The 26,307-nt window shown below is 34.8% G+C and overlaps 1 non-coding gene across 1 annotated transcript; it reads left to right on the top strand.

Annotated features, from left to right (window-relative positions):
- The first annotated feature begins 24,198 nt into the window (after window positions 1-24,198).
- LOC128108133 (U6 spliceosomal RNA) lies at window positions 24,199-24,305 on the top strand. Its single transcript, XR_008217341.1, has one exon. It is a non-coding gene; the product is annotated as a U6 spliceosomal RNA (small nuclear RNA).
- The last annotated feature ends 2,002 nt before the right edge of the window (window positions 24,306-26,307 follow it).

The following is a 26,307-nucleotide window of genomic DNA, read 5'->3' as shown; positions in this document are numbered from 1 at the left end:
CCATTGTAACCTGCTGTCCAACAAGAAAATATAAATAAAACATATTAATAATAGAACTGAAAACTTTCAAATTAAATTAAAATACTTACTAGATAATAACCTAAAGAAGTGGAAAGTGCCAAAATAAATTCTTATTTAGCAGTGGAATTTTATTATATCTAATTTTCTTTAAAAATAGGATTAGTTCATCACTACTCTTATGCCATTGAAAATATGCATTATTTATCATGTCACTGATCCATATTTCCTCAAAAACTGCGAAATTCAATATACACAAAGTATGTTGCAAGTAGAATGAATTATAAAAAATGAAATTTATTTTACTATGTTCTCTTGGCAGGTAAGTATATTTGACTAACCAAGTACATCTGGCTAGAGAAGTCATTGACCCAAGAGGGAAATCTACTACTGTCGTTTTCCTAAGAGAATATAATTTCTGACTATATTTGAAACATTTATCCTTATGCCAACAAAAATGTTTAGCTCCTTCCCCTCTTCAAACAAGCCTCTGTTTGCAGCACAAGCTATATGGATATCTACAACTGAAAAAAATGCAGAGAATAAGTAATCATAGGTTATTAAACCACAAGTTGTACAAATCCAATTCAACAATTCAACCCTTAAACCTAAGGGTGGAAACATTATTGAAGAGGCAGCTGAAAAGTTTTTATTTGTTTATTTTGTATTAAAAGCCAGAGGATCAGAACATCTTCTTCAAGGGAATCTGCAAAAATTAATTCTCACAAATATGGTAGTCTTAACAAGAGCACCAGCCAATGCGTCAAAACAGGTAACGGTAGTTTTACACGTCAGCCTAAATCCAAATGAGGAGCTACAGGCAATCAATGATTGCTGAGTGAGAGAATATCAATCTTTTCTGATGTGGGTGAACTTATACAGTCCCAAGTACTTGGTACTAAACCCTTGTATGTAAGAACAACCATAAATTATAATTATTCTCTCTCTCTCTCTCTCTCTCTCTCTCTCTCTCTCTCTCTCTCTCTCTATTTCTTTCCCTGCATCAAGTCTGGTAATTTTTAAAGAAGAATTGACATAAGATGAAGTGGGGACTGTTTTCCTCTTCTGATAAACTTAAAGACTAACAGGTTGAAGAACAGGATCATCTTATTTATAATAACATTCAAATAATGAGTTTAATTTAGATATGTCATAGCTGTACCATATTTTCCTCATGTTCATAATCATTATTCTTCCTCATTTTCTCCTCTATCCATTCCAATATTGCCTTTTTACATAATCTGCTTCAATTTTACTGTTTTATGTATAACTTTACTTAAATCTAGGTGGTATACATGTGAAAAAAACATGAATTTTTTTTTCATTCTTAGTCTGGTTTACTTTCCTTAACATGTTGTATTCCAGCTCCATCCACTTTTTTGTAAATTTCATTATTTTGTTCTTTTTGCTAGATAAAATTCCCACAATTGTGCATGTGTGTGAACCTGTGCTGCTCTCTCTCTCTCTCTCTCTCTCTCTCTCTCTCTCTCTCTCTCTCTCTCTCTCTCTCTGTGTGTGTGTGTGTGTGTCTCTCTCTGTCTCTCTCTCTCTGTCTCTCTCTGTCTCTCTCTGTCTCTGTCTCTCTCCCCCACATACACACACACACACACACACACACACACACACACACACACACACACACACACACATAAATGCACACATGCCATTCATCTGTTGATTTTTATCTAAGATAAGATGACCTTTATCTACTGCATATAGAACAACAGTAAACATTGTTGTACAAGTTGATTTTCTACACTTATTTCTCCAGATGCAAAGGGAACCTTTCATAAATTCAATGTGAAATAAATAAGCAGCATATTGCTCATGATAATATGTAAATACTTGCTTCTGTATATGATGATGCTTGATGTTTGTTTCTTATTTTCATTTTGCATGTTTCTCTAAGTTCATTTACTTCCTACAGACCATGTGAAGATACATTTGTCTCCAGTCAGTTGAATTTCAGAGCTGCCTTGCTAGAGTAATGCTTTCTATACAACATTGCTTATCGGGTGAAGCAGTTCTATTTTTTCACTTATTGCTGTTTATTTTGACTTGTACAAAATGAAGGGCCTTTTGAGAATACACTGAGAATTATGAAGGAAGGATAAGTGGTTTAACATGAACTAATTCTTAACCCAATAGGTTATAAACCTAAAAATGTACTGAAATGTGGCTAGGGGGCTTTTAATTTGAAGATCCTGTCCTAACCTGTATGAGAAGGCCCTTCATAGTTCACTAACTACCTTGTAGCTTTCAACTTGCTTGACAATAAGGTTAGAAGACACATCTAGAATACCATCTCTTCCTTTTGAAGGCACAGATTCATTTTTTTTTCTGCTGTAGAATCCTTTTTTTTTGAGGTTTAACTGCTAACCTGCTAAGTTATCAATAATTTAAGTCAAAGGAATTTTGTTGCTATCTCTGAATCAAATGCTGCTTCTCTTTTGTAACCCTAACCCACAAAAATCCCATTTATCATTTATATTTTAGGTCAATGTGACAATATCCAGCACATTCTTCCCAACCATAATAGTTCACTTTGCTCTTCCATCCACCATCTATGTCACTATTGATGATGCTCACATAGCAACTCGTGTTTGATGCTTTGTTTGCTAACTTTCTAAACATTATTTTATCTTCCACCATTAAATGAAAAACTTAAGGATGACAAAAGTCCACCATTGTTTCTCTTATAGCACTCCTGTCAGCATTACAAATTTGGACATAATTGTTTAATGAATTATACCCATCAAATTTCAATCACATATTCTTGAAATAAACCAGAAAAGGATTGTAAGGTGATGTTGAATTACAATGATGTACAAAGGTAGAGCTTCTGATTCAGCAGACAACAGTCTCCAGTTCAAAGACCCACAGAGAAAAGACGCTTGGGTGAAGGAATAGACCATTGTTTGAAATACAGGGCTGGTCACAAATGTTATGTGCTCAACTATATAATAGACAGTTTCATACAGATAAATTTGAGGTGCCATTAAGAAACTTTTGTATGACATTGTTTATTTGTTTACTTTGCCATGAAGTTACCTATTATAGTTCATAATCAATTTTGAGGTCATGTTTGGGCCATAATAATTTTCAGAATTAAGATTCCATTATATATCAAAAATCATGAACCATTTTTGATTAATGTATTTAAAAATTTTAAATTTATAAAAAAAAAAACATTATGAAAATATACCCTTTTAGCAATGGCAACTAACATGACAGGAGATAAAAACAGATCTTCATTTTTATATAAATGATGCATTCTATACATTAAATGTGCTGGTTGAGATTCAATAAAAGAGGTAACTCCTTCCTTAAAACATCCTGACATTTTTTTATTAATAGCACATTAACTACTTGGAAGGAAAAAAAAAACACTGTAACTTTTCTAGACCCATACATAGTTCATCAGTGTTTGTTATAGTAACTTATGGAACAAAGTTTATAATTGGGAAATCTTTACTATCATTTCACAGAATTTTTTTTAAGGATTAGTATATTTGATTCACAGGCTGCTCTAACCAGAAAAGCAGGTAATTTAACTGCAGATGTTCACCTACACCTCTTCTCTTACAAATCCAATGCCCAGCCATCACTAGATCCCTTTGTCTTACTGCCCCATTTCCAGTGATCACACAGATCTCTCCCTCCACACTTAACTCCCCACATATTTCTTTATCCTAGTCCCCAACTCAGGACGCACTTCCTAGGAACCCACAGGATTCTCCAGCCAGGGAAACAGAAGGCTTACTGCAGATCTTCCCATGTCTCTCTCTCTCCGTACCTACAAGTCTCCATTCCTCCAAGTCAAACCCCACAGTCTCACATGCAGCTCTGTAGCAGACATTCTGCTATGTCCTCTCTTCATTCTCTTCCCCCAACCCCAGTGAGATAAGTAGATACTAGAAGAACACATCCTGCTGATGAACCTTTTACACCTACTCCATCTCCAACCCTAAGTCTCAATCCACAATACCTAGAAGCAAAACTTACCTGGAACCCCCAGTGGCCACAATTATCAGAATCTCAGAAAAAATTCTTCCCAGGCAGCACACAGTCACCACACTCTCCTAAGAGCCAGAGAGTACAACAGAAAGCAAAGGCAACACCCACACAAAAATGAGAAGATGAGATATCAGCATCTAGAATTACAATTTTCCCAAATCCAGATTTTTGGACAACAGTATAAAATGACAATTAATTACAGCCAGTACTATAAGTTTCCACTGAGCAGCCATCCTACTACAGAAGGCCCTTAGTATTCCAATACAGCTGAAGCACAAGTAAAAGACCTTAAAATATCACTTACAAATTTGATAGAGATCTTTAAATAGGAAGAATAATAAATACTTTAAAGAAAATGCAAATAAACAGTGAGAAGCAATGAATAAAACTGTTCAAGACCTGAAAATAGAAATAGAATCAATAAAGAAAACTCAAAATGAGGGAAATTTGGAAACGAAAAAATTATGAACTCAAATTGGAAATACAAATGCAAGCTTCACTAACATATTACAAATTATGAAAGAAAGAATCTCAGGCACGGGAGACACAATAGAAGAAATAGATATCTCTGTCAAAAAATAAATATAAAAAATGCTGGCACAAAACATCTAAGAAATCTGACCACTAGAAAGAAAAATCTACCATTAAGAGGAATAGAGGAATGAGATTAAACCCAGGTCAAAGGCACTGAATGAAAACTGGGTCAAGAAAGAAATAAAAAACTTTCTTGAACTGAATGAAAATGAATACAGAACATATATGAAAACTTATGGGAAACAATGAAGGCAGTTTTAAAAGGCAAGTTCATGGCACTAAGTGTCCACATTATAAAACAAGCAACAGGGGCTGGAGAGATGGCTCAAAGGTTAAGAGCACTGGCTGTTCTTGCAGAGGTACTGAGTTCAATTCCCAGTGCCCACATGGTGGCTCACAAGCATCTATAATAAGATCTGGTGCCTTCTTATAGCCTGCAAGGATACATGTAGACAGAACACTGTATACATAATTAATAAATAAATCTTTAAAAAAATAAAAATAAATAAAACAAGCAACAAACAGAAACAGAGCAGCATCATGGTAGTAACTTAACAGCACATTTGAAACTCCATAGTCCAAAAAAGGATCATACCCCAAATAGAAGACATCAGGAAATAATCTTACTTTTTTGAAGTATATTTTTGAAAAAAATATAGAAATAACAGCAACAAAAATAAAATAAAAAAATCAATGAAACAAAGACTTGGTTCTTTGAGAAGGTTAAAAATATTGACAAACTTTTACCTAAATTAACTAAAAGCCATAAAAGCAATATTCAAATTAACAAAATTAGAAACAGAGAGGGGAGCATAACAACATAATAATAGAAATTCAAAGAATCATAAGGACATAATTTTAAAAACCTGTAGTATACCAAACTAGAAAAATCTAAAGAAATGATTAATTTTCTCCATACATACCACTTACCAAAGTCAAATCAAGATGAGATAAGCAATGTATCCAGGCCAAAAAAAAAAAAAAAAAAAAAAAAGCAAACAAACAAACAAAAAACCCTAGTAAAATAGAAGCAGTCATTAAAACTCTAAAAACCAAAATAAGCCCAGAGCCAGATTGTTTTATTGCAGAATTCTACCAGACTTTCAAAGAAAAGTTAATGCCATTATGCCTCAATTTATTCACACAATAGAAACTAAAGAAACAGTGCCTAACTCCTTTTAGGAGGCCACAGCTATCCTGATAACCAAACAACATGAAGACCCAACCAAGAAAGAGAGTTACAGGGTGATTTCTTTTATGAACATAGATGCCACATTCTCAAAAAATATTTAGTACTGAATCCAAGAACAAGTCAAAAAGATCATCAAATGCAATTGAGGAGTCTTCATCTGAGAGATGCAGGGATGCATCAAAATGCATAAATCTATAAACACAATCCACCATATAAACAAACTGAAAGACAAGTTACAACATGGTCATCTGATTAGATTCAGAAAACTCCTTTGATAAAATCCAACACACCTTCATGATGAAAGTCCTGGAGAGATTAGGAATTCAAGGTGCATACCTCCACATAATAAAAATACTTCATAGCAAACCCATAGCCAATATCAACTTAAATGAAGAGACACCAAAGCAATTCCACTAAAATCAGAAACAAGACAAGGCTGCCCACTCTCTCAGTTTTTATTCATTATAGTACTTGAACTCTTAGCTAGAGCAATAAGACAACTGAAGGAGAGCCAAGGGATACAAATTAGAAAGGAAGAAGTCAAAGTACCTTTATTTGAAGATAGTATGATAGTATACGTAAGTGACCCAAAAATTTCCACCAGAAAATTTCTATAGTGGATAAACACTCAGAAATGTACCTAGATAAAATGTAACCCAAGCCACAAATCCCAGTAGCCCTCCTATATGTGAATGATAAATGCACTGAGAAAGATATCAGGGAAGTCACACTATTCAAAATATCCTCAAATAATATAAAATATCTTAAGGTAACTCTAACCAAGCAAGAAAAAGACTTGTATGATAAAAAACTTCAAATAAATGCAGAAGACATCAGAAAATAGATCTTTTATGCTTATGGATCAGTAGGATTAACATAATAAAAATGTCCATCCTATAAAAAGCAATGTATAGACTCACTTCAATCCCCTTCAAAATTGTATCAAAATTCCTAACAGATCTGAAAATGAAAAATCTCAACTTCATATGAAACAGAAAAAATTCCAAGATAGCTAAAACAACACTGAATAACAACAAATGAATAGCAAAAAGACATCACTCACTCAGATTTAACATTGTACTACAGAGCTATAGTTATTAAAGCAGCATGATATTTGCACAAAAACTGAAATGTTGTGTTTGGAGTTGAATGGAATACCCAGACAAAAATCAAGACATCTGTGTGTCAGTACAGGGTCCGTGAATGAAGCTGTGTGAGGACATTTCTGAGAAATTGTGAGAAAACTCCAAAAACCTTGAGTCTTGTTTCCTCTGGCCCACCATAACATGGGTTTTTCTGGGATGTGCTTCTGTGCTGCTCCCAGGGATAGTAAATAGGAGTGGGTCTTGCTTCAGATTACCCATCATCTTAACCTGTAATTCAAAAATGTTTCCACGCATCAGCTGTCCTTGTAAGTGTATGGTGCCTAACTTCATGTAAACTTTGCCCATGACCGTGCTTAACCCTCAGAATACCCTCAAAACATCAATTGTCTGATGTCCTGGAATTGTTGCCTACTACATGAGACTTTAGTCAGCCTCCTTTTTAGGCTCTAGTCTCCCAGGTTCATATCACCAGCTAGAGCTGTAAAACCTTGGATACCTGATTTTGATAAGGAAACCAGAAATACACATTGAAAAAAAAAAGACAGCACCTTCAACTAATGTAGCTGGACAAAATGAATGAATGAATGCAGAAAAATCCAAATAGATTTGAGCCCTGTACAAAACTCACCTGCAAATGTATCAAAGACCTCAACATAAGACAAATAAGGTGAGTGCCACAGAATAAAAATTGAGGAAAAGGCTTAAACTCATTAGTGTAGGAGAAAAATTTTCCAACACAACACTATCAGCATAGGCACTAAGATTGACATAAATGGGACCTCATGAAACTGAAAAAAATTCTTCTTATCAAAAGATACCAACATAGGGACCAAGATGGAGATTAAAGAATGGGAGATTTTTTTTTAACCAACTACTCACTAAATAGAGGGCTAAAATCCAAAATGTGAAAAGAACTCAAAAAAGTAGATATGAAGAAAATAAATAAACCAATTAATACATGGGTTATCGCTCTAAACAGATTTTTCAAAAGTGGAAACTCAAACATTCTTAACCATCAGGGAAATGAAAATCAAAACTACTTTAAGATTCCAGATTACATCAGAATGGCTAAGTCCAATAAAACCAAGGACAGCTCATGGTGTGAAGGATGTAGAGTAAAGGGAACAGTTATTCATAGCTAGAAGGGTGCAAAATTGTTCTGGCACTCTGGAAATTAGAGTGGCAGTTTCTAGGAAGATGACAGTCGAACTTACTCAGGATCCAGCTGTACCACTCTTGGGCATATGCCCAAAGGATGCTTCATCCTGTCTCAGAGACACTTGCTTAACCATGTCTAATGCTGTTCTATACATAATTGACAAGATTTGAAATAAGTTAGATGTGCATCAACAGAAGAATGGATAACAAAAATGTGGTACATTTATACAATGGAGTATTACTTAGTCATTAAAAAATAAATCATTAAATGTGCAGGTAAGATGACAATAGAAAACAAAATCATCCTGAGTGTGGTAACAAAGATCCAGTAAGAAAAATATGGTGGATATCAGCTTTTAAAACAATAATAATCAAGCAGAAATCCATAGAACTACAGAGGTTAAGTGTTGTGGAATATTCCTTTAAACTGGTAAAGACATGTCAATGTGATTGATTTAATAAAAAGCTAAATGGCCAATAGCTAGTCAGGATTTGGGGGGAAGAAAGAATGCTGGGAAGAAAAAGGGCACAGAAGCCAGAAAGACACAGAATGAGTTGGACACACAAAATTTACCATACAGGTAAAAGCCACATTGTATAATGTATACTAATAAAAACTGTGAGTTAATTTAAGTTATAAGAGCTAGTTATGATCAATCCTTATCTATTGCTTGAGTTTTCATAATTAATAAGAAGTCTACATGTGGTCATCTATGAGGTGGTAGGAGGGACATAAATATTCGCCTACAAATGGCGCCCAAATTCTATCATGTATAGCCATATAAGACTTAAGAAAGATGAAAAGAAAATGCTGTAAACACACAAAAATAGAGCCAAATGCAGCTTCCTAGTTTCATGCCTCTCATACCTGGCACAGTAGAGAGATACTTCTCCCAGCAGCTGCCTGCCTGCTTGAGCCACCAGTGAATAATGAGCTAAGCAGTATGGCAGGTTTAAGGATCTGCTCATACATTCAGAAAAGGTTACAGTAACATTAAAGTAGGTACAAATGGAAAAAAGAACTCTAAACAGGTAACCATGTGTTTAACAATGTGCATAGACTTAATAAAAAAATGGATATAGCCAGTCATGGAAAAAAATAGTTAAAGAATAATAAAGTATTCAATAATTAAAAAATGTCACATAAAGATAGAAAAAACACAGAGTCTGGATCCTATATGGTGTCTTATTAACTTTGAATTTTTGAAATGCTAATGTACAAAATCAATACCTGCTGAAAGACATTGGATTATGAAAATTGCTAAATTCAACCAACTTATATAATTTAAAAATGCCTTAACTTCAAAATGGAAGTCAGACAGTGTGTTGTGTTGGACAAGAGGTTATGCTTTTTTCTAATAATTTTTAAAGATTTATTTATTTAATGTACTTTTGGTTTTTGCCTGCATGTATGTGTATGAGGTGTCAGGTGCCCTGGAACTGGAATTACAGACAGTTGTGAACTTCTGTGTTGGTGGTGGAAATTGAGCCCAGGTCTTTTGGAAGTAAGCCAGTTCTCTTAAAATACTTGAGCCATGTCTTTAGCCTTCAAGAGGTTATGATTTTATTTCCACAGGAAATGAAAGGCTGTGGATTCTTTCCAACTTAAAACAGATCAGATTTGACCATGGGAGACCTCCTGAATATCTTGGCTACAGACTGGGGGAGGAAGCCAAAAAAAGACTACTGGACAGGTGATATGTAACCTGATCCCTAGACATGGAAACTGCTCTGAGATGAGATGAGATAGAATAAATCTTACTAGCTATAGAGCTCTCAGATTTATAATTGCATGTCATCCTTTCATAAGTCATGGATAGAGATTCAAATTGTATTTTGATCATACAGTCAAAACAAACATATAAAGTTGACAGATGCCTTTTATCTGCTCAAACATAAGATAAAAAATCAACTTTAACTGACTTGTATACACCACATATTCCATGTTTGTGTTAATGCAGATATTTGTATTACCTTTGAAAGTTTTTGTGTTTTCAGAACAAGGGGACCAGATACCAATGAAAATGATTGGTCCAGGTGATCCAGCCTCTCAGAATGCCTCTTTTACAGTTTCCTTGGAGTACTGCATCCAGAACAGCTTCAAGATTTCTGGATGAGATGGTATGGACTCACAGAATACTCTAACCAGGATATCAGATAAGCCTTACACTTAGACATTGCTCAGAGACTGGACATACAAAAGTGATATAGCGAACTCTCCCAGGACTTGACAATTATTCTAATTTTCTTAGGGTCTCTTAAAAGTGCTATGATCACCAGATAGCAGGAAGCAGTCTAGGGAACGCAACATCCACATTCCCAAGAATTAGGGTGGATAGCTTTTGGTCATTTGATAGGTTATAGATGTTTGTCATTGTTTAGTGAGTTGGCTACAAGTTGTTAATGATCCTGGTCAGAAAAAAAGCTAAGCCAAAGAGTCAAATCCAAAGATTTTATTGTGAATGAAAAAAGGTGGCTATAGTATAGAAACGATGGGATAAAAGGGTGGAGTCCCAAATATTTTCCATTGGTGTGTATATTTGTATATTGATATAAACTTATGGGGTTTTTTTTGGTAGAACATACTCTATATGTAATTCTATTCTTGTTTAAATCATTGTATCTAAGCAGCTCATTTAATAATGTAATGTAAAGTTCTAGTCCTTAAAAGCTGTTATTATAACTGTTTAGGGTAATTAAGAAATGCAAGTTAGTAATTAGTCATCTAGAGCAATCAAACTTTTAGTCATATTAGGTATATTTTCAAGGTTAAACAAATATATTTTAAATAGATCTATAGAATATGCCATTTAAAATGCTATAATAATGTAAGACTTTTCATGAAAGTGAAACATGTCTGCTCCTAGCAGCATCAAATTACTTCAAACAGAATGATGGACATCAAAGAACTTCCATATGGAGTTTGCTATCTTTATGGCAAAAGCTGGCCATTTGGTAACTGCCATTGTCTCAACTGCTGACAGTATCCTGTCCAAACTGGACCAGCAGGACACAAAGAAACATGACTGCCTACCTTTGCCAAGACAAATTAGGACAGTTTTTCTAAAATTCCTGCTTCACAGAAAAGTCTGTCAGATATTCTAGGCCTGTAGGCCAAACTATGGATGCCCCAACATTACAGAAAAAACCTGAGTGATTGACTAAGCTGTCAGCTGTTTCTGTCATTTCTTTTAGTTTTGGAAGTTGCTTGCTCTGCACTTTCAGTTTTCTAAGGTAATATTTATCCTTCTCAGATCTTTGCTGGAGTTAAAAGACTAAATAGTCATGGTTACAGCTTTCCTTAAATGTAAAAGATTATAAATTAGGCACAGAACTTTGTACTCAGCAAGATAAGATAAATAACGGAGCATTATCTCCAACTATGTAAAATATAAATGGATTGAACAGTTTAATGCAATTCTTGCCTGATATTTTTTCTTATTGTTTATAGTTTTAGTATATTAGAAATAAAACATTTCCCTTTTATTTAGAAAAAGGGGAGGAACTCTGTGGAATATTCCTTTATATTGTGTAAATATATGTCACTTTGATTGGTTTAATAGAAATAGTAAATGGCCAATAGCTATGCAGGATTTTCAGGGCGGAGAATGCTGGGAAGAAGAAGGTCAGAGAAGCTAGAGTGATGCTGAATGAGTTTGACACACTTCATGGGATAGAAGTAAAAGGCATGTGATAGAACACAGATTAATAAAAGGATGGGTTAATCTAATTTATAAAAGCTAGTAAGGAGCAAGCCTAAGCTATTGGCTGAGCTTTCAATATTCATAAGAAGTCTCCAGTTGTTACTTGGAAGCTGGCAGATGGGACAGAAAAATCTGCTTACAGTTAGATTTGAAGTGAGGAACTACAATAGATAGAAAAATCTCAATAAAGTGAAATAAAATAGATATTTATGGATGGATAGTGCTGGGGATGGAACACAAGGATCAAGTGGAGAAAAAAAAAGAGGATATATATATATATATATATATATATATATATATATATATATATATATATATATATCACATGTACACACACACACACACACACACACACACACACACACACACATATATATATGTGTGTGTGTGTGTATGTATCTAAAATATAAAGGAAATCACCAAATAATGTGGGGGAAAGAGTCCCAACTGGAGATCTCTTGTCACCAAATGAAGCTTCCAATAACGGGATTGCATTGTTCACCAATGGGTGCCATGTGAATCTCTGAACAACCCAAACTCTTGTCAAATTCACCATCTGATGGCAAGACTCCTCCCATTGCTGAAGAAAATACCTACAACAACTCATTAAACATGAAGTGATCTGGCGCCTACATAAAACCTTCACTTTTATGTAGTTGGAGTTTTCTCCAGTCCTGCCCAGCCCCATGGACCCCACAACCGCTAATAAGATAAACACACAGAGAATTATACTACTTATAAACTGTATGGCCATGGCAGGCTTCTTGCTATCTAGATCTTACATCTTAAATCAACCCATTTCTATTAATATATAAGTTGCCACGTGGCTTGTGGCTTACCGGTACTTTACATCTTCTCATGGTGGTGGCAGTTGGCAGCATCTCCTAACTCAGCCTTTCACTTCCCAGAATTCTCCTCTCTCTTTGTCCTGACTATACATCCTGCCTGGATACTAGCCAAGAAGCACTTTATTTATTCACAGCATAGAGAACATCCCATAGCACTTTTATAGTATAATGTGTTTTGTACAGAAGTGTGCTTTGTACACTATCAAAGGAGAAACAAAAAGCAAAGCAGCCAAAACCCCATTGATCTGCAGTACTATCCTTCATGCATGATATGACTTGGCAATGATGGCACAAAGCTTGTGGGACTAACTAATCAATAACTGATTTGAGTTAAGGTCCATTCCATGGTATGGATTGCTTAGGTGACCAAGAACCAGAAGGTAGGAAGCCCAAAGACTTAGCTAATACTAATGATCTAAAAGAAAAAGAAAGAAGGAAAAAAAAACTACACGAAAATAGCATAAAGTAACCATAATGATATTCTGTCATGCTCATAAATCAGTCCTTGCTCATCCATCATCAGAGATGCTTCCTCCTGCAGCAGATGGTTAGAAATATAGAGACCCACAGTCAGACACTACACGGAGAGTAAGTGACCTTGTAACATTCAGCACTGAACAGGATGTTGTGGTGATATTGCATTCCCCAATATATTGTGAATCCTAATAAACTTATCTGGGGTCAGAAAACAGAACAGTCGCAATATTAGACATAGAGGTTAGGCAGTGATAACACACACCTTTAATCCTAGCATTTCTGAAGGCAGAGATCCATCTGGATCTCTGTGAGTTTAAGGCCACACTGTAAACAGCCAGGCATGGTGACACACACCTTTAATCCCAAGAAGTGATGGCAAGAGGCAGAAAGATATATAAGGAATGGGGACCAGAAACTAGAGCCTGGGTAAGATTTTAGTCTTTTAGCAGCAGTTCTACTGAGATCCATCCATTTGGATGATGTAGCTAGAGTTTTCCTGCCTGGCCCACAGTCAGGACAAATCTCTCTCACCTGCCAGTCCCACAGCCACTCAGACCTGACCAAGTAAACACAGAGACTTATATTGGTTACAAACTGTATGGCTGTGGCAGGCTTCTTGCTAACTGTTCTTACAGCTTAAATTAATCCATTTCTATTAATCTATACCTTGCCACATGGCTCATGGCTTACCGGCATCTTCACATGCTGTTTGTCATCATGGCTGCTGGCAGCGTCTCCCTGACTCAGCCTTCCACTTCCCAGCTTTATTCTCCTCCTTGTCCTGCCTACACTTCCTGCCTAGCCAATGGCCAATCAGTGTTTTATTTATTGACTAATTAGCAACACATTTGCCATACAGAACATCCCACAGCAGGATGAAGACTCAGAGGCTTCTACTTTAAGGAAACAGGATCAGCTGAGAAGTTGGCAAGGTGAGATTAGCTGTGGCCTTTTCTGTTTCTCTGATCTTTCAGCGTTTACCCCAATACCTGGCTCCAGGTTTGTTTTCATTAATAAAACCTTTTAAGATTCATGCTATAGGATGTCTTCATCAAATCTTTTCTTTCAAGGATCAGAAAAAGAAGCAGAAAGTGTGTAAGAGCCAGAGGGGATGGAGGGCAACATGGAACAATGGCAGTATAAATCAATGAGATCAAAGCACATTTGAACGCACAGATACAGAGACAGCATGATCAGGGTGTACACAAGATGACACCAGGTCTCCCTTGTATATTTTTCACTTTCAGATTAGTGTTTTCGGATATTCCTGATTGTGGGGATGAGTAGGTCTCTGATTCTTATGCCTTCTCTTGGACTCTTTTCCATCTATTTATTCAATTCTGATGTGTTAATATTTGTTTTATCTTATTATATTTATTTTACATAATTTTGAGTTTAGTGATAAAATAATATAAAATAAATATTAGATTTTGATGACTGATGTAATTGTTTCAGAGTTTTTCCATCGAACAAAACTATATTATGTTCCCTTTTTTTCTGTTGTTTAAAAATCTTGCTGCAATTTTATATTGGAGTATATTGTAAGGGGCTTAGGTTTTATTTTCAGCATTTATGTAAATTTCTAATATCAGTAGTTGGTGGTAAATATCACACATTGTAGCAGCTATAGTCAAAAAATTGTTCAAAGCAGCTGGGTAGACTCCATCCTGAAACATTAAAGCCCTTTTGAGAAGCAAAAGACAAATGGACATTCTCCTTCAACCATCAATACTATCCACAACAATAACAAAATCATCTGCAATGTCCCGAGCACAGTCTGCGAGAAAAGACCTTTTCTAATTTCATGAGTTGGTCTCCATTTACTCCTCCAAGCCAGCAGTGTTGTACATTACGAAAAAGCAATGCAACACTTAATCTATTCTGACAGAATCTTTAATAGTGCACACTGGTGACATGAATGTTCAAATGGCTGCAGTGCCCAGTGAAACAGAGCCCAATTATCTTATTAAACCATTATGGGGGTTGTGTTTGTTTATCACTGGAAGGTGGTATAGAGGAAAAATGAAACTTACTTGGGTAAAGGTTATGGAATGCGCACTTTAACTGCCACTGTAAAAATAAAATGTGTGGGAGACAGGGTTAGAGGAAAAAGTGCAGTCATTTTATCCTAAAAAAAAAAAAGTAATAACTGAATTCAGATGACATTTTAACCTGCTATTTTTAACAGTGGGAAGGAAATTTTCAACTAGAGGTAGAAAAGTAATTATTTCAATTTCTATTTAAATGTTAAAGTTATATTTTGAGCAAAGATTTCAATGTGGTAGCTGAGTTCATCAGCACTGAGATATTTTACTTAATATGAACCACGGGAGCTTTGTCTTTATTTTTTTACATCACTTCTCCACTCCCTTTCCTCCCTTTAACATTCCTAAGGAACCCCCTCCTCTTGCTCTTTTTATATTCATGGCCTCTTTTTTCATAAACTGCTATTTCATGCATATATATATATATATATATTTTACATGCATATATTCATAAATATAACCTGTTCATTCTCTATAATGTTATTTGTATGTATGTTTCCAGGACTGACCATTTAGTATTGGTAAACCAATTCATGTTCTCTTGCTAGGTAAAGACTATTCTCCCCTTCTCCACCTTCCTTAATAGTCTGTAGTTCTTTTTAGATTCTCCGTCTACGGGCTTTCCTCCATCAACTTAGGCATGTTTATTGGTGCCGTCCTTGCTCTACCCATATTTAGGAAGTCATGTTGATGTGATTACATGGCTTTATCTTATGACATTATTAGAAGACACAGTCTCACAGGAAACTCTTCAATCCATGGCTCTTTCTTAATCCTCTTGGATATGTTTTCTGAGCCTTAAGCACAAGGATGTTTTGTAGATGTATCCACTGTGACGTGGAAACCACACAATCCCTAACAACAGTTGGACATGTGTCCTTTTACCCCCAGGTTTAGTCTTCACTCTTACTGAAGATTGCTTGTCTTTGCATGGGATGGATACAACTGCAGAAATCCACAGTAGTACTCTATTTTCTACATTTATCATCTGTCCCTTAATTTAGTTCTGTCCTATTAACAGCAAAAGTTAGACAATCAGAGTATGAACATAGAATAATAGCTTTTGGATGATAAATTGCTACTGATGTTTTTACATGAGTGAATAAAGAACATATATAAAATACATATATATATATTTAAAATACTATATATATATACATCCAAAATATTTGTATATATATATATATAAATATATATATATCTTATACTTTATTATTTTTCTGGATTTTATCCACTCTTTACTAATTAGCATTACTTGTGGTAGCATAACTATACTTACTTCAGGAGTAAAGATATTCAGATATTTTTCTCAATATCAGAAAGTCACGGAGAGAAGATATTGATTAGTTGACTGTAGCAAAATGCCTTTCATTGTCATTGCCAGACCAAGTCTAGTGATGAATGTTTTGAAGAAGGCTCCTAGGAATGCTACTATTTTTTCCACATAAAAGTCTACATTATTTCAATGAAAGAGTAATCATATAAAGAAAATATATAGTACTTTAATTAGGAAAAAATAAATGATTTTATTTTTATAATTTTGGGGGAGGCCTTCATGGTCAGAAGTTGTGTTCTATCACGGCCTGGCAGCTCTCTTCAAAGCTTGATAACATGAGGATCTCCCTCTCCAGTGAGAATTACTGTTCTCTACCTACTCTTATCTGAAGAATGTCTCAAGGCCCAGAGTACTGACTTTATATGAAAGCTGTCTCGAAGCCTGGATTACTGATTTATCTCTCATGTGACCTTTGGCATAGTTCCTGAGAGAAACTCCCCATTGCTGCACATGTGGTAACTAAGAATTGTACAAGGAGCTTTGCTGTAGGATGCTACTGCCATATACAAATCCTTATGATAGGAGCATGCCCCTTAATGCAAACTAGGGTTTGCCCCTGGCTACCCAGTACTATATATTTCCTATAGACTAACAATCATAAATTGTTGATAATGTTATTGTTATTAAAATAGTCACATTGATGTCTTCTACCTTTTCCTACCTTGGGCATTTTATACTAATTTGATGTTGTGAAATAGTGATCCTTCACATTACATTTAATCAGCCTATATTGGTGTGTGTTATATTTTATAAATATACATTCCTAAATTTAGTAATACTACTTTCTATGTCCATATAAAGTTACATGTATGCATTTTCAAGACTGAAAATTTGGTATTGGATAACAAATTTTGTAAAATCATACATAATTTTCAGCATGTACCTATACCGATGACATTATGCTTTATTTCTTCATTAGATCTCTGAGAATTATCCTGAAATACAGCACTAAAGTTGTGTATCAATAGCACAAATACTTTAAGATTTTACAGCACATTTCAGTTTGGGTGTCACTTGTGCAAGATTTTCAGAAAGTCTGAGCTTCTTATATAAACAGAAAAAAGGTTTCATTCACATCTAGTCATCCTAAGTTGACACAAATATAATAGGAATCACACATTCAGGGCACCACTAAAGACACCTGTAACCCAAGAACAGTAAAGGAAGCATGGATTCATACCAACCATGGAAACTGGCTCCTTCTCTGGTTGCCTGCCTACTTTGGAAGCTTGAAAGATAACTTCTAGTACACTTAATTTTTTCTTTTTTTTGAGAAAGAATTTCATGTAGCCCATGGTAGTTTTAAGTGCAATATACTGTATAGATGATTTCTCTTTGTATCAATTATAATTTTTTTTATATATTCATATGTTTATGTTTCTTTTCTTGCCATCAAGAAAACATAAAAACATAAATAAAATAGTTTGCTGCTTCATATTCCAATTTTGAAATATGTTACAGGCATTTTGTACAATTATCCAGTTTTAAGTGAAATGCTGTCCTTGGCACTTGGCTCTTTTGTAAGGACACTTGAGCTATGGAAAGTTAAATAATTTTTCTCAGGATTCATAGAGAGATAGTAACAACAACATAAATAAATGCACTTTCCTCTGATGCTATAATAATTTATTATTTCATTGTTCAAAGAAGAGCTCCGCCATTGTAATGATTCTAATCATCTTTGGTTTTCAAAGTTTATGATCTTTTTTTAATAAATATTTTTATTTTATAATTAATTTAATTTTACATATCAACCACAGATTCCCCTGTCCTCCCTCCTCCCACCCCAGCCTCCCCCCCCCCCCCCCGCCACTCCATCCCCCATTCCCACCTCCTCCAAGGCAAAGTCTCCCCTGGGGGTTCAGCCCAGAATGGTAGATTCAGTTGAGGCAGGTCCAGTCCCTCCTCCCTACACCAAGGCTGAGCAAGGTATCTCAGCATAGGCCCTAGGTTCCAAAAAGGCAGCTCATGCACCAAGGACAGGTCCTGGTCCCACTGCCTGGCTTGAACTGTTTAAAAATTTATGATCTTTATTCAAATTTTATTTTAATTAAAATTATTATGATTTTTATTTTTTGAGACTATAGTGTCATTTCTACATTTATCCCTTTTGTTTTATCCCTGCAAAACCTCCTATATACCCTTCCCCACTTACTTTAAAATTCACAGACTCTTTTTAAACTAATTGTTATTGCATGCATAAACACATATACACACATATTCCTAAACATTACTTATACAGTTCATATAGTGCCACTTGTATATATGTTCTCATGGCTGAATATTTGGCACTTGGCAACTGTTGACCTCTTTCTTGGGAAGACACCATCCCAGATTTTCTCAGTTGCTTATACTTCGTGTAGGGTTGAGACCTTGAGGCCTTTTCTTGTCCACTTTTTAATGTCTGATGTTTTTCCTGGTCAGCTCACATTTGGGCAGTCATATTGATGAGACTTTATGGTTGTAGCTTCTGACAGTACGAGGAGACAAAAATCTTACAGAAAACATCCTCTACATCCTATGATCTTTCCACTCCTCTTCTATAGTGTTATCGTTGGTGCTGAATTATTTTATAGATTTATCAAACATGACTGGGGTCCACACTGTGCATTTTGATTTCTTTTTTGTTCTACTGGTTTAAATCTTTTGTAAAGAGAAGATTCCTTAATGAGAAGAGAAGACTATAATTATATATGTATATGAGGATAGATATTAATAGTTTGTTGTTGTGGATTATGCTAGTTTAGTGACTTAGTGTTTGTAGATTCTCCTTCAATAACCTTAATATTGCTAGCACTGAATTCGTAGCCAGGAATGATTGTTCCCTGTTGAGTGTAACTTCACGACCATTGTATATATGTCAAAATTGCAGTATTAGTGTTATCATTATATGTTGCTCATTGATAAAGTTAATATGCATTATAGATTGGTAGGTCTGTTGGTTGCCTCCCTCATTTGGAAGCTTGTGAGGTAACTTCTGGAAAATTTTTTTTTCTTCTTCTTTTGAAAAGGGGTTTCGTAGGGTGGTGGTGACACACACCTTTAATCCTAGCACTCAGAGGCAGAGCCAGGCAGATCTCTTTGAGTTCGAGGCCAGCCTGGTCTACAGAGTGAGTTCCAGGAAAGGCGCAAAGCTACACAGAGAAACCTTGTCTTGAAAACCAAAAAAAAAAAAAGAAAAAAGAAAAGGGTTTCATATAGCCCATGGTGATTTCAAATGCATTGCACTGTATAAATGACTTTAGATTTCTAAAACTTTTGCTTTTACCTCCAGAGTTCTTAGATTCCAGATGTCTCCACTGTGACCCACTTACGTAGAATGCAGGTCCTTATGCTGCCAAGAGAAGTATTTTTTGGGCTGCATGTCCAGCCCATTTTTATCTCTTCATTAAACAATGTATTACAGAAAACTATTTATTAAGATCTGAAGAAACATGGTAATTATTTTAAACATCTTAGACAAATGACTCAATAAAAACTTCCTAAGTATCAATGATTGCAAAACATTGGAAAAAGATGTTGTAATCATTGTGATTGTATTATAATTATTATTTGATTTAATCAATGATATAGGCTTATAAACGATATATTTTGATTTCTGTTAATGAAACTACACTGACCAGTACTTTGTAAAAGGACAATGAGTATACTTAACCATTGCATTTTCTGAAGCTTAGATCTCTTTGATCCTATAAATACAACAAACAAGAGCAGGAGGCTTAGAACAAAATTAAACTTGTTCATTCACACAAAAGTGGATAAAGAAAACAACACGAGCCATGTAACTACTGGAACATTAATAGTAATGTTACACTTATTGTATCAAATGAATAATACTTTTAGGATTAGGATAGAGTGTGAAACTCTATTTCTTCATATTTTAACATCAACATATACAGAAGATATTTTCATGTAATTTAAAGTTTTCCTAAATGTTCATCGCCAATATTACCATGAAATTTTACACTTATTTGTATTAATTTATGCATATTTATAATTTATTTGAGTACATCCTATTTTAGTCACATCATTTTGATCCAAATGTTATGTTTAGAAAACGCTCCAATGTCAAAGAAAGTTGAGATATTTTACCTTCATTTGTTCATTTAATAATCAGTGGTGGGTCTTATTTTGATGGTGCTTTTTTTTTTTTTTTTTTTTGGTTCTGGAGAATTAAAAGTAAAACAAACCCTTTCATTTCACAGTGCTCTTTCTGACAAGGGTATGAAATCAGATGTGTACAGAAACAGATACAATACTGTCCTGACGATCATACAGTACCATTCAGCAATGACAGTTCAAGGTTGATAAATACACAGCAGGGAGGTCCCGGGCCTTTTGCTTTATATTCTTTTGCATTTGCAGGCAGTTTCAGAGTGCAACGTTAACTTAAACACTCAAGTTGTACTTAGGCCTTTCTTGAATCATCAAGTGTATTTGATGCCTAACTTCACACCATTATTTTGATAAATAACTGTTACTATTATGTTAGCTTAAAACCACATAAAATGCATATTCTTTTACCCAATCAAATCATTATGATATTTGTCGTGGGTAGCCATTCCAGCTTTGATCTGGAAGTTCCAACCCCCATTGAGACTTCGGCAATGTCACGCCTACAAGGCGGGGCCAAGGGAGGCGCCTGGGGACCCGAGAGCTAGATCGGCGGGCGCTCTCTCTGTTGCGGGACCCTGGACTGGAGAGGTGGACCGAGCAGAGCTCCAGAGAACACCGCTGGACTGCGATACACCTTCCCCAGACTCCGTGACCTACCTATTCCTTAATTTGTAAGTTACACCATTAAATAAATCTCCTTTTAACTACGTGGAGTGGCCTTAATAATTTCACCAATATCTGGCGCTCACGTGGGGCAAGTTCCAAAGGCCTGGGTGGCTCCCGCCCTCAGCCTCCTCCCCGGCTGGCGGGTACCTAAACCCGCCTGCAGAGAGAAACATTAGGTGACTGTCCAGGCTGCCAGCTGTCTCCGTCTACTCTCGCAAGATTCCCGAAAGTTGCTTGCATCCATCTACCATTTCTCAGGTACCATTATATTCCTTCTCAGGTCTTTGATGGGATTGAAGACTAGCAGTTATAGTTACAACTTAGTAGATAGAATATATTAAGTATTAGATTCAGGTTCTTTAAGATAGGACACCTTTTGGAATGATCTTTGTAACATGCCATTTACCTATGCTCTACACTTCTCTGGATTTTAGTATGTGTTTCTTGCTTGATATTGTTTGCATTGGTTGTAGTTCCATCTTATCTAGGTCATTATCCCTCGTTATTCCTGGACAATATTTGATAACCATTCCTTTGTATATAGTCTTGTATTAGGTCAGAACTTTCTTATTTAGACAAAAAGGGGGAGATGTCGTGGGTAGCCATTCCAGCTTTGATCTGGAAGTTCCAACCCCCATTGAGACTTCGGCAATGTCACGCCTACAAGGCGGGGCCAAGGGAGGCGCCTGGGGACCCGAGAGCTAGATCGGCGGGCGCTCTCTCTGTTGCGGGACCCTGGACTGGAGAGGTGGACCGAGCAGAGCTCCAGAGAACACCGCTGGACTGCGATACACCTTCCCCAGACTCCGTGACCTACCTATTCCTTAATTTGTAAGTTACACCATTAAATAAATCTCCTTTTAACTACGTGGAGTGGCCTTAATAATTTCACCAATAGATATTTATTATTTTTGATTATTCAACCAATGCAGTTCTAAATCCTCATATGTGTGTCAGTAACTTGTTTAAGGCTTTTTTTTATATTATTTCTGTCACATCTTCTTATACACTGAATTAAGATATTTTGATTGATTTAGATCCATATAAAAGTAAAAAGTCAATTTGTTACTATATTAAATTAGTTTAACTTATAATAGTAAAGAACATCAAACTCTCATCCTCACAAGAATATGAGCTTGGAGCTTAGAATGGTGTTGAAGTAAAACTGCCTTTCTTTATGAGGTAGCACAAGTTGCCATGGGCCAATAGTTTAAATGAAGTTTAGAAATCATTGTAGTCATACCTTTCAAATTGCGTGGTCTTAAGATTAAAATGATTTTGAAAGACCATGCATAATTTCACATATTTTCATAAAATAAAATTTTGATTGAAGTTTTAAAATTTATTTCTGATGGTGGGACATTTTCAGAGTGTCTTGGCCATAACCTCTTATATAACCTATTTCAAAAGTGAGCAGATGAAAACTATCAATAATGCAACTGTAGGCCAACCAGTTATCAATTTCCATGAGTTATCACAAGAGTTATCAAAAAGAACGGGTAAGAGTTGACACCAGGCTCCCAGCAACGATGTAACAAAAAAGAAAAGTTTTATTTTGAAGTCACCATATTGTTAATGACAGAGGTAAGGTCTCCAGGAAAATCAAATTAGCTTATTGTGGCTGAAGGCTGTAATAATCCATGCTGCTTTCATGAGCTCACCTTGAATTGTAGAAATTAGACTTTCATTGATCTGAAACCTGTAATATTTTATTTCAATGAAAATTTGGACATTCAAACATCTAATACAGCATGGTTTTCTTCCTAAGTTGGCTCGGTGACAGTTGCCAGAAGAAATATGGCCATGTTTTTAAATAGCTTTCTGATGCTGAGCTGACCTCTGGTATTGAATGTTCCATGTTTCCTTTCAATGTGAAGCAAGGTTTGTGCATTTTCAAAACCTGACAATGTCACAAAGGAACTAAAGAATAGTTATTCTCTGAACCTTGAAAGTGACTTTTGTGTGGCATGCAGGAAAATAGGGTGAACATTTACCCTGTGGAACATTTCAGTTTTCCAGCACAAAGCTGTGGTATAAAGTAGCCCTTTTTTTCTGAGAATTTCAGGTAAGTTAAATCCATATGCACTCTTAGAAAAGACATTTTATTATAACAAGAAAAATGTGTTGATCTAGAGTGGAGTGATTAGGCCATTTGTCAAAGAGAGTTACTGTTTCTGATAGCATTTACAGGTCACACATACTTTTCAAATCTCAATAGGAGTAAGCTTACTCAAATGAAACTTCTCCACCTGAACTGGTACAACTGATTAAGAGCAAAGAATGAAGTACTCTGTGAAATATTTTATACCTTACATTCATAAACTAAAGAATTGGAATGGAACTTTAAATGATTATTATATTCATTGAAAAGTTTTGAAAATAAGTACAGAAATTTACTGATTTTCTTGAATACTATGTGTTATGCTACAGCTTTGGACATATTTAATTATCAAACTAATACCATGGCATAAGAACTGTCCAACAATAATATGAATATTCTCTTTAAATGTCATTAAAATTTGAAAATTCAATTCTATTCAGACTTAATATTGTATATATGTCATTTGGCTTTGAAATTTTATGACTGTTTTTCAACATATAGATGTTGAAAATAAACCAATTTTAATTAATATTAAACATTAATAACCTCTTGTAAAATATATTTTTATATGACAAAGATGACTTTAAATGTCTGTATTTTAAGGTATTATATATCTGTAGTAATTAAAGCATTGTATATATATTTACACACATACTATATCTCAGTATTTTTTTTAATCGGGCCTTTATTATGAAACTTTTTTCATTATTTTTCTATGTTAATTTTCTAAGTTAGAATGTCCAAGCAAACAAAAACTTGATGGTTGAAAAACAACATTGTTCTATCAATTCATGTATAAGAGTTACAGTGATAAATATATTTAAATTATAAATTTAAGGAACATTTAGTAACTAAAATTAATTTCTTCCCTGCTAGAAAAGTGCTCACTTTAGCAGCACATATACTAAAATTGTAACAATACAGATAAGATTAGCATGACCCCTGTGCAAGAATTGCACACAAATTCATGAAGCATTCATATTTTTAAAAATAACTAGAAAATTTAGTAACAAAATTATTTTCTTTATTCAACAAAATTTAGACTAAGATTCATTTAAACCAGTGGCACTTTTAGGAAATTTAAATTTAATAACTTGATAATTTGTAATACATTTAAAATACCTCATATATATGTAGCTTAAGTTTTCCTGCCTGGCCCACAGTCAGGACAAATCTCTATCACCTGCCAGTCCCACAGCCCCTCAGACTCAACCAAGTAAACACAGAGACTTATATTGGTTACAAACTGTATGGCCGTGGAAGGCTTCTTGCTAACTGTTCTTACAGCTTAAATTAATCCATTTCCATTAATCTATACTTTGCCACATGGCTTGTGGCTTACCGGCATCTTCACATGCTGTTTGTCATCATGGCGGCTGGCAGTGTCTCTCTGACTCAGCCTTCCACTTCCCAGCTTTATTCTCCTCCTTGTCCCACCTACACTTCCTGCCTAGCCAATGGCCAATCAGTGTTTTATTTATTGACTAATTAGCAACACATTTGCCATACAGAACATCCCACAGCATATATATATGTTTATATTCATTTGTTACAATTAATTTAATATATTTCCTCATTAAAATGTACTGATTTACAATCAAGGTGTGACTGTAAACCAATTTTAAATCAAACAGAAACAAATCTTTGTGTCTTTTACTATCTAAAACTTCTCTGGTGATTTTTTTTCTTTTCTGATTACTTTAAGTCTATTTTGAAGACTTAAATGTAAATTATATATGTAACACAGACTATCTGAGAAACAGATTTAGTTTTGTGAGTAATGAATTAATTCAAAAATCATAAAATAGGAAATTGTGAAAAATTTCCAAAATGTTAAGTTTATCTTACATTGAAATATAAAGAAAAACAAAGATGATTTGATTTAAAAGTTTATTGGATGCTAAAATACGTTATACCTCATAAGAGTTTTTATGTATCATAAAATAATAACTATATGTCCCATAACGTATGTTAGTGCTAAATATATTGTAAAACAATGGTTTTCCTCCTGTAGTATCATAGGAATAGAAAATTCTTATACATGGCATCATATTTTACACTGATTTGTCTCCTAGAAAATCTTGATTCATGAGCTACTCGTGGGAAGAGACTATGCCTGTCAGATAGCAGACATACAGTAATAATTGCTTAAATGAATGCAATAGACAAAGCCAAACATGATATAAAGAATATTGATGCCATTAGGAATATAGATTAGAGTCATGCCAAGAAGTTTCAAAAGTCAGGGGTCTTTTTCCGGATGTTCAGTTTTATTTTTATAATGGGGTAGTGACATTGAAATGACATGAAGTGTCAAGGCTCCAGACATTAATTGGGTAATTGGAGATATTCTCAATTCATTTTAAGTATATTATTCCATGAGCTTTTCTGTTAATATTATGAAATCCATCAGTGCTATTCATCCAACACCTTCAGGCCTTGCCGTATATGGTTTTAAAAGAATTGTCTTCTAATGCTCCTATGGAAGTTAGAGTTTTCAGTACGTGATGTTTCTGGGCAATGAATTGTGGGTGAAGCAGATTTATTACTTGTTGTCATAAGTGTCAAATGGTAGGATTATCATATATTATTTTCCCTATCCTGGTGGTTTAATTTAGGATTTTTAAGTAAAGGGACTAATCTGGTATTTTTGTTTGAGGTTTGTTTGTTTTTGTTGTTGTTTTTTTCCATCATGTAGTGAGAGCTACTATTACACTTCTACTGTTAATTCTGTTGGGTTTTGGAACATTTTGCTATTGAAAAAAATATTCTCAATGACAGCACACTGTTTAAGAAATTGAACTGAAAAATAAAATGTGTGACATTAAACATAAAGATTATTTTCAAAGACCATATCCATCAGGAGTTGTGGGAAATATGTATGGGGTTTTTTCTCAAGTGAACCATATTTATAAAAATAATTAATAATACCATTCTAATTAAAATTCATATGTTCAATAATTTACCATGTCTATGTATTGCAGTGAAT

The sequence above is a fragment of the Peromyscus californicus genome, unplaced genomic scaffold (assembly GCF_007827085.1).
Source record: "Peromyscus californicus insignis strain IS unplaced genomic scaffold, ASM782708v3 Scaffold_12__1_contigs__length_115047231, whole genome shotgun sequence".
In the NCBI taxonomy this organism is placed as follows: Eukaryota; Metazoa; Chordata; class Mammalia; order Rodentia; family Cricetidae; genus Peromyscus; species Peromyscus californicus.
The sequence above is the reverse complement of the archived record's forward strand: the minus strand, read 5'-3'. Positions and strand labels throughout refer to the sequence as shown.